Source organism: Cryptomeria japonica, unplaced genomic scaffold, assembly GCF_030272615.1.
Source record: "Cryptomeria japonica unplaced genomic scaffold, Sugi_1.0 HiC_scaffold_26, whole genome shotgun sequence".
Classification (NCBI taxonomy): Eukaryota; Viridiplantae; Streptophyta; class Pinopsida; order Cupressales; family Cupressaceae; genus Cryptomeria; species Cryptomeria japonica.
This window is the reverse complement of record NW_026728848.1, coordinates 841,376-850,000: the sequence shown is the minus strand read 5'-3', so window position 1 is coordinate 850,000 and position 8,625 is coordinate 841,376. Positions and strand designations below refer to the sequence as shown.

The 8,625-nt window shown below is 59.9% G+C and overlaps 1 non-coding gene across 1 annotated transcript; it reads right to left on the bottom strand.

The window, feature by feature from the left end:
* Positions 1–3,553: 3,553 nt before the first annotated feature.
* LOC131861577 (5S ribosomal RNA) lies at positions 3,554–3,672 on the bottom strand. Its single transcript, XR_009360649.1, has one exon. It is a non-coding gene; the product is annotated as a 5S ribosomal RNA (ribosomal RNA).
* Positions 3,673–8,625: the final 4,953 nt, after the last annotated feature.

Here is an 8,625-nt window from a genome sequence, read left to right as displayed (position 1 = left end):
GCCGCGGTGGGCACCATGGCGTGCACGAAGTCGGAGCCCGGTTTGCCCCGGGTGCGCACCTCGCGTGCACCTTCGCCGGGGTGGGCACCTTGGTGTGCAGACCTTGGCTGGGTTGCGCGCCCTGGTGGGCACCATGGTGCGCACCAAGGAGCGCTCCGAAGTGTGCTCCAAGGTGCGGCCTGCACGAAGTCGGAGCCCGGTTTGCCCCGGGTGTGCACCTCGGGTGGGCACCTTGGTGCGCATGCCTTGCCTGGGCTGCGCACCAGGGCGGGCTCAAGATGGCACCCGCGTTCCTTTTTTTTCACTATCTTTCAAAACGGAAATTTTAAAATCTCATTTTTTTTTGCCTTTTTCTGGAAATTAGTGAAGGCAGCGCATCAAAGGTGCGCACCTCGCTGCCCACCACGGTGCGCAACGCCGGTGGGCACCCGGGAGTGCTTCGAAGTGTGCTCCAAGGTGCTGCGTGCACGTTGTCGGAGCCCGGTTTGCCCCGGGTGCGCACCTCGCGTGCACCTTCGTCGGGGTGGGCACCTTGGCTGGGTTTGCCCCGGCTGCGCTCCGAAGCGGGGTTATTGGAGCGCCGCCTCTTTTTTTGTCGGAGCGTTTGGTGGGGTTTCTCGCATTGGCTCTTCCGAGGCCCGGTTGCCACCCTGGCGCGCACGAAGTCGGAAGTAGGGTTAATTGCCCGGGTGCGCACCTTTGCCAGGGTGGGCACCTTACCTGGGCTGCGCACCAGGGCGGGCTCAAGATGGCACGCGCGTTCCGTTTTTTTCACTATCTTTCAAAACGGAAATTTTAAAATCTCCTTTTTTTTTTGCCTTTTCTGGAAATTAGTGAAGGCAGCGCATCAAAGGTGCGCACCTCGCTGCCCACCTTGGTGTGCTCTGAGGTGCGCACCCGGGAGCGCTACGAAGTGTGCTCCAAGGTGCGGCGTGCACGTTGTCGGAGCCCGGTTTGCCCCGGGTGCGCACCTCGCCTGCACCTTGGCCGGGGTGGGCACCTTGGCTGGGTTTGCCCAGGGTGCGCTCCGAAGCGGGGTTACTGGAGCGCCCCCTCTTTTTTTGTCAGAGCGTTTGGTGGGGTTTCTCGCATTGGCTCTTCCCAGGCCCGGTTGTTGGGTGCGCTCCCACCCTGGCGCGCGCGAAGTTGGAAGTTGGGTTAATTGCCCGGGCGCGCACCTTCGCCAGGGTGGGCACCTTGGTGCGCACACCTTGGCTGGGCTGCGCACCAGGGCGGGCTCAAGATGGCACCAGCATTCCCTTTTTCTCACTATCTTTCAAAACGGAAATTTTAAAATCTCGTTTTTTTTTTGCCTTTTATGGAAATTAGTGAAGGCATCGCATCAAAGGTGCGCACCTCGCTGCCCACCTTGGTGTGCTCCGAGGTGCCCACCACGGTGCGCAACGCCGGTGCGAACCCGGGAGCGCCCCGATGTGTGCTCCAAGGTGCGGCGTGCACGAAGTCGGACCCCGGTTTGCCCCGGGTGCGCACCTCGCGTGCACCTTGGTGCGCACACCTTGGCTGGGTTGCGCGGCCTGGTGGGCACCATGGTGCGCACCAAGGAGCGCTCCGAAGTGTGCTCCAAGGTGCGGCGTGCACGAAGTCGGAGCCCGGTTTGCCCCGGGTACGCACCTCGCGTGCACCTTCGCCGGGGTGGGCACCTCGGCTGGGTTGCGCGCCCTGGTGCGCACCAAGGAGCGCTCCGAAGTGTGCTCCAAGGTGCGGCGTGCACGAAGTCGGAGCCCGGTTTGCCCCGGGTGCGCACCTTCGCCGCGGTGCGCACCATGGCGTGCACGAAGTCGGAGCCCGGTTTGCCCCGGGTGCGCACCTCGCGTGCACCTTCGGCGGGGTTGCGCGCCCTGGTGGGCACCATGGTGCGCACCAAGGAGCGCTCCGAAGTGTGCTCCAAGGTGCGGCGTGCACGAAGTCGGAGCCCGGTTTGCCCCGGGTGCGCACCTCGCGTGCACCTTCGGCGGGGTTGCGCGCCCTGGTGGGCACCATGGTGCGCACCAAGGAGCGCTCGGAAGTGTGCTCCAAGGTGCGGCGTGCACGAAGTCGGAGCCCGGTTTGCCCCGGGTGCGCACCTCGCGTGCACCTTCGCCGCGGTGGGCACCATGGCGTGCACGAAGTCGGAGCCCGGTTTGCCCCGGGTGCGCACCTCGCGTGCACCTTCGCCGGGGTGGGCACCTCGGCTGGGTTGCGCGCCCTGGTGCGCACCAAGGAGCGCTCCGAAGTGTGCTCCAAGGTGCGGCGTGCACGAAGTCGGAGCCCGGTTTGCCCCGGGTGCGCACCTCGCGTGCACCTTCGCCAGGGTGGGCACCTCGGTGCGCACACCTTCTCAATGTTTTCTTGCCTTTTCTGGAAATTGGTGAAGGCAGCGCATCAAAGGTGCGCACCTCGGTGTGCTCCGAGGTGCGAACCCGAGAGCGCTCCGAGGTGCCCACGAAGTCGAAAGTCGGGTTAATTGCATTGTTTTCCCCGGGTGCGCTCCGAGGTGCGCAACATCGGCGCGCACCAAGGAGGGCTCCGAAGTGTGCTCCAAGGTGCGCACGATGGCGTGCACCTCTGGTGCGCACGATTCGGAGCTCGGTTTGACCGGGGTGCGCACACCTTGGCTGGGTTGCGCACCTTTTGTGCGCTCCAAGGTGCGCACGAAGTCGGAGCTCGGTTTGCCCCGGGTGCGCACCTTCGCCAGGGTGCGCACCTTGATGCGCACGCCTTGGCTGGGCTGCGCACCTTGGTGGGCGCCATGGTGCGCACCTTTCGTGCGCTCCAAGGTGCGCACGAAGTCGGAGCTCGGTTTGCCCCGGGTGCGCACCTTGGTGGGCGCCATGGTGCACTCCGAGGTGCCCAAGATTGGTGCGCACCAAGGAGCGCTCCGAAGTGCGCTCCAAGGTGCGCGCGAAGTCGAAAGTTGGGTTAATTGTCCGGTTTGCCTCGGGTGCGCACCTTGCGTGCACCTTCGCCAGGGTGGGCGCCTTGGTGCGCACACCTTGGCTGGGCTGCGCACACCTTGGCACCCGCGTTTCCTTCATTTTAAATTTTTTTTTTTTACAATCTCTCAAGTGGGAAATTCTATAATCTCAACTTTTTTTGCCTTTTCAGGAAACTTTTGAATGGAGCGCATCATTGGTGCGCTCCGAAGTGTGCTCCAAAGCTCTCTCCAGCTGCGTGCACCTGCCCCGGCCGCGCACCCGGCCCCGCCCAGCTTCGCTCACCTGTCCCGGGCGTCTGGTGCGGAACCTTAGAGTAAGAAACATCACCGTGCACCTTGGCCAACGTGCGCGACTCGACCGAGCGCGCACTGGCCGAGGTGCACACCGATTTCACCTGGGTGCGCGCGCAGCACCTCGGGCGCACCGGGGTGCGCGCACAACGCCCGGGTTGCACCGTGGCCTGTGTGCTCGGGGCGCCTCGGGTGCGCGCTCGGTGTCGCCCCCGCGCGCGCGGTAGTGCGGGCAGCGCACCCCGGCCCGGCCCGGCCCCGACGAGAACGCAAACGGGCAAAAGGTTTATTCAAATAGCATTGCGACGCCCGGCGAAAAACTAAAAAAGGGTGCAACACCGGGACTTCCCGGGAGGTCACCCATCCCAGTACTACTCCGGCCCAAGCGCGCTTAACTGCGGAGTTCTGATGGGATCCGGTGCACTAATGCTGGTATGATCGCACCCGTTATGAGCTTGTCGCAGTGTGTACTTAGCAAACCGCGACCCACGTGCGAATCCACCCCGGCCACCCACCCCCGTCGAGGTGCACACCCTCCCTCGCGAAGTGCGCCCCGTTCGCCAAGTGTGAGCCCTGCCCGGGTGCGCGCACCTTGCTAGGGCGTCGGGTGTGCACCCGGCCCGGCCTACGTGCGTGCACCTGGAGGGGGCGTCGTGTGCGTGCAGTGTCCCGTCTGCAACGCGGTGCCCACACACCACCTCGGGCGCAACGACCTGCGCTCACATGTGGGCCGAGTGCACCTTGGTGCATGTTCGGGGCGCCTCGGGTGCACGCTCGATCTTGCCCCGGTGCACCAAGGCGCTCGGTTTGCCCCGGGTGCGCACTTGGTGCAAGGTGGGCACCCAAAATAGGGATCAAGCACCAAAACACAAGTTTCGGGATGCAAAATGGGACCCAAGGACCACAAATGCGTTCCAAGACCCATGATGGGTCCACGAGAACAAAAATGTGTTCCGAGACTTAATAAACAAATATTGGGTTTTAGGAGAAGAAACATGCTCTGATGCCCAAAACGAGAATCGACCCCGAAAAGGCCACAGGCCAAAAGTGGGATGCGAGACAAAAAAAAATGGGACCCGAGGACCAAAATTGGGTTCCCAGGTCGAAGACAGGGCAACCGGACAAGAAACGACCTCTAAGGCTCGAAATGAGTCCCGACGACTAAAACTTGACAAGAAGCACCCATCAGGCACCCAACTCGACACCCATGGGATGCCGACCCACCCGGGCTTCCACCTAGCACACCTTGGCACCCACCCACCCTCGCACCCAACCTCGCACCCAACTTAGCACCTTTGAACCCACATTGGCACTCACCCTGACCCTGGCACCTTGGAACCCACATTGGCACTCACCTTGACCCTGGCACCCACCTTTGCACTCACCTTGGGACCCACCCTGGCTCCCACCTCGGCACCCACCCAGACACCCACCTTGGTTCCTTGGCACCCACCTTGGATCCTTGGCACCCACCCCGACACCCACCTTGGCACGCAACTTGGCTACTTGCCACCCACCTTGGCTCCTTGACGCCCACCCCGACAACCACCCCGTGACCTACCCTGGCTAGGGTTGGTGCACACCCACCCTGGTGCCCACCTTGGCACCCACCCTATGACCCACCTTGGCACGCACCTTAGTACCCACCCCGTTACCCACCCTAGGACCCACCCCGTGACCCACCTTGGCCAGGGTGGGTGCACCCACCCTGGTGCCCACCTTGGCACCCACCCATCCTAGCACCCAGCCTGTGACCGGGCTTGGAACCCAACCTTGCACCCGCACCCGTCTTGGCCAGTGTGGGTGCGCACCCATCCTGGCACCCACGTTGTGACACACCCTTTAACCCACGCACCCTAGCACCCACGTTGGCACCCACCTTGGAACCCAACCTAGCAACTTGGCACCCACCCCGTGACCCACCTTGGCATCCACCATAGCAGTCGCCGACTTGGCACCCACCTCGGCACCCACCTTGACACTTGTGGACCCACCTTGCCACTCACCCTAGCATCGACCCATCCTAGCACCCACCCTGGCACCTTTGCACCCTAGCACTCACCCATCCTAGCACCTAACCTGTGACCCACCTTGACACTCACCCTCGCACCCACCTTGGAACCCAACCTAGCACCCACCCACCCTGACACCAACCCTAGCACCTACCCACCCTTGCACCCACCCTGTGACCCATCTTGGCACCCACCCATCCTACCACTCAACCTATCACCCACCTTCTCACCCACCTTGGCATCCACCTTAGCACCCACCCACACTGGCACCTTGGCACCCACCTCGGGCAAGGTGGGTGCACACCCACCCTGGCACCCAATTTAGAACCCACCGAGCATGTTACCCACCTTGGCACCCACATTGCAGCCCACCCTAGTACCCACCCTATGACCCACATTGGCATCCACACCCTAGCACCCAGGCACCTCGACACCCGCCTTGACACCCACCCTAGCACTGAACCTGTGACCCACCTTGGAACTCACCCTAGAACCCACCCACCCTGTGAACCACCTTGGCATCCACCTTAGCACCCACCCACCTTGGCACCCACTCTAGCACTCACCCATCCTAACACCCAACTTGTTACCCACCTTGGCACCCGCCCTCGCGTCCACCTTGAAACCCACCCTAGCACCCACCCACGCAGGAGCCCACCTTGGCACCCAACCTAACACCCACGCATCCTGGCACCCAACTTGTGACCCACCTTGGAACCCACCCTAGTACCCACCTTTGAACCCACTATATCACCAACCCACCTTGGCACCCACCCTATGACCCTCTTTGGAATCCACCCTAGCACGCACCCACCCTGGCACCCACCATGGAGCGCACCCTAGCACCCACCCACCTCGGCACGCACCTCAACACCCACCTTGGTGTGCGCACTGCGCCAACCTCTCAAAGACCCTATGTGGTGCGCTCCAAAGTGTACACCTTTGGTGCGCTCCAAGGTGCGCACCTTTGGTGCACACCGAGGTGCACACCAAAGTGTGCACCGAGGTGAGCACCAAAGTGCACTCCAGGGTGCACACCAAGGCGTGCACCTTTGGTGCGGTCAATGCAAACGAATTCGGAAGTTGGGGTCGATGTCCTAATCGCTGCTGCAGACTACACGTATGAGAATCGGACAAATAGCTTTATATAGGGGAGGTGTTGCGTTTGATGGGTCGACTCCCCTGGTTGTGTGCACTGCACCAACTTCAAAGACCCTGTCTTGTTTAAGAAGTCAAAAGTTGGGGTGGATGTCCTAATCATTGCTGCAGTCTACGCATGTATGAGAATCAGACAAATAGCTTATATAGGGGAGGTGTTGCATTCGGTGGGTTGACTCCCCTGGTTGTGCGCACTGCGCCAACCTCAAAGACCCCGCATAGCAGAAGAAGTCGGAAGTCGGATTTTGGTGAGCACCAAGGCGTGCACCTTTGGTGCGGTCAACGCAGACGAATTCAGAAGTTGGGGTGGATGTCCTAATCGTTGTTGCAGGCTACACATGTATGAGAATCAGACAAATAGCTTATATAGGGGAGGTGTTGGGTTTGATGGGTCAACTCCCTTGGTTGTGCGCATTACGCCAACCTCAAAGACCTTGTTTTCGTTAAGAAGTCAAAAGTTGGGGTCAATGTCCTAATGGCTCCTGCAGGCTACACATGTATGAGAATCGGACAAATAGCTTATATAGGGGAGGTGTTGGGTTTGATGGGTCGACTCCCCTGGTTGTGCGCATTACGTCAACCTCAAAGACCTTGTTTTCGTTAAGAAGTCAAAAGTTGGGGTCGATGTCCTAATTGCTCCTGTAGACTACACATGTATGAGAATCAGACAAATAGCTTATATAGGGGAGGTGTTGGGTTTGATGGGTTGACTCCCCTAGTTGTTCGCATTACACCAACCTCAAAGACCTTGTTTTCGTTTAGAAGCCGAAAGTTGGGGTCGATGTCCTAATTGCTCCTGCAGGCTACGCATGTATGAGAATCAGACAAATAGCTTATATAGGGGAGGTGTTGGGTTTGATGGGTCGACTCCCCTGGTTGTGCGCATTGCGCCAACCTCAAAGACCCTGCATTGCGGATGAAGTCGAAAGTCAGAGTTTGGTGTGCTACAAGGTGTGGTCGAAGGTGCTCACCTAGGTGTGCACCTTTGGAGCGCAGGAAAAGTGCCCTCCAAAAGTGCGCACCTTTGGAGTGCACAAAAGTGCCCTCCAAAAGTGCGCACCTTTGGAGCGCAGAAAAGTGCCCTCCAAAAGTGCGCACCTTTGGAGCGCAGAAAAGTGCCCTCCAAAAAGTGCCCTCCAAAAGTGCGCACCTTTGGAGCGCAGAAAAGTGCCCTCCAAAAAGTGCCCTCCAAAAGTGCGCACCTTTGGAGCGCAGAAAAGTGCCCTCCAAAAAGTGCCCTCCAAAAGTGCGCACCTTTGGAGCGCAGAAAAGTGCCCTCCAAAAAGTGCCCTCCAAAAGTGCGCACCTTTGGAGCGCAGAAAAGTGCCCTCCAAAAAGTGCCCTCCAAAAGTGCGCACCTTTGGAGCGCAGAAAAGTGCCCTCCAAAAAGTGCCCTCCAAAAGTGCGCACCTTTGGAGCGCAGAAAAGTGCCCTCCAAAAAGTGCCCTCCAAAAGTGCGCACCTTTGGAGCGCAGAAAAGTGCCCTCCAAAAAGTGCCCTCCAAAAGTGCGCACCTTTGGAGCGCAGAAAAGTGCCCTCCAAAAGTGCGCACCTTTGGAGCGCACAAAAGTGCCCTCCAAAAGTGCGCACTTTTGGTGCGCACCAAGGCGCTGGTTCGGTCGTTGCAGGCGAGTTCGGAAGTTGGGGTCGATGTCCTGAGCGGAGGTGCAAACTACACAGGTGTCGGAATCGGACAAATAGCTTATATAGGGGAGGTGTATGCTTCGATGGGTCGACTCCCCAGGTTGAGCGCACCGCGCCAACCTCAAAGACCCTACGGTATGGATGAAGTCGGAAGTTGGGTCCGATGACCGATTCGATTAGTAGGTATGCTCATGAGGTCGGAATTTGGGTCCGATGACCTGCCATGTGCAGGAAGGCGAATGTTGACACTGTGCGTTGCAAGGTGCACACCAAGGCGCTGGTGCGGTCTTTTTAGTCGAGTTCGGAAGTTGGGGTCGATGTCCTGATCGGAGGTGCAAGCTACACAGGTGTGGGAATCGGACAAATAGCTTATATAGGGGAGGTGTATGCTTCGTTGGGTCGACTCCCCGGGTTGAGCGCACCGCGCCAACCTCAAAGACCCTACGGTATGGATGAAGTCGGAAGTTGGGTCCGATGACCGATTCGATATGTAGGCATACTCGCGAGGTCGGAATTTGGGTCCGATGACCTGCCACGTGCAGGAAGGCGAATGTTGGCACTGTGCGTTGCAAGGTGCGCACCAAG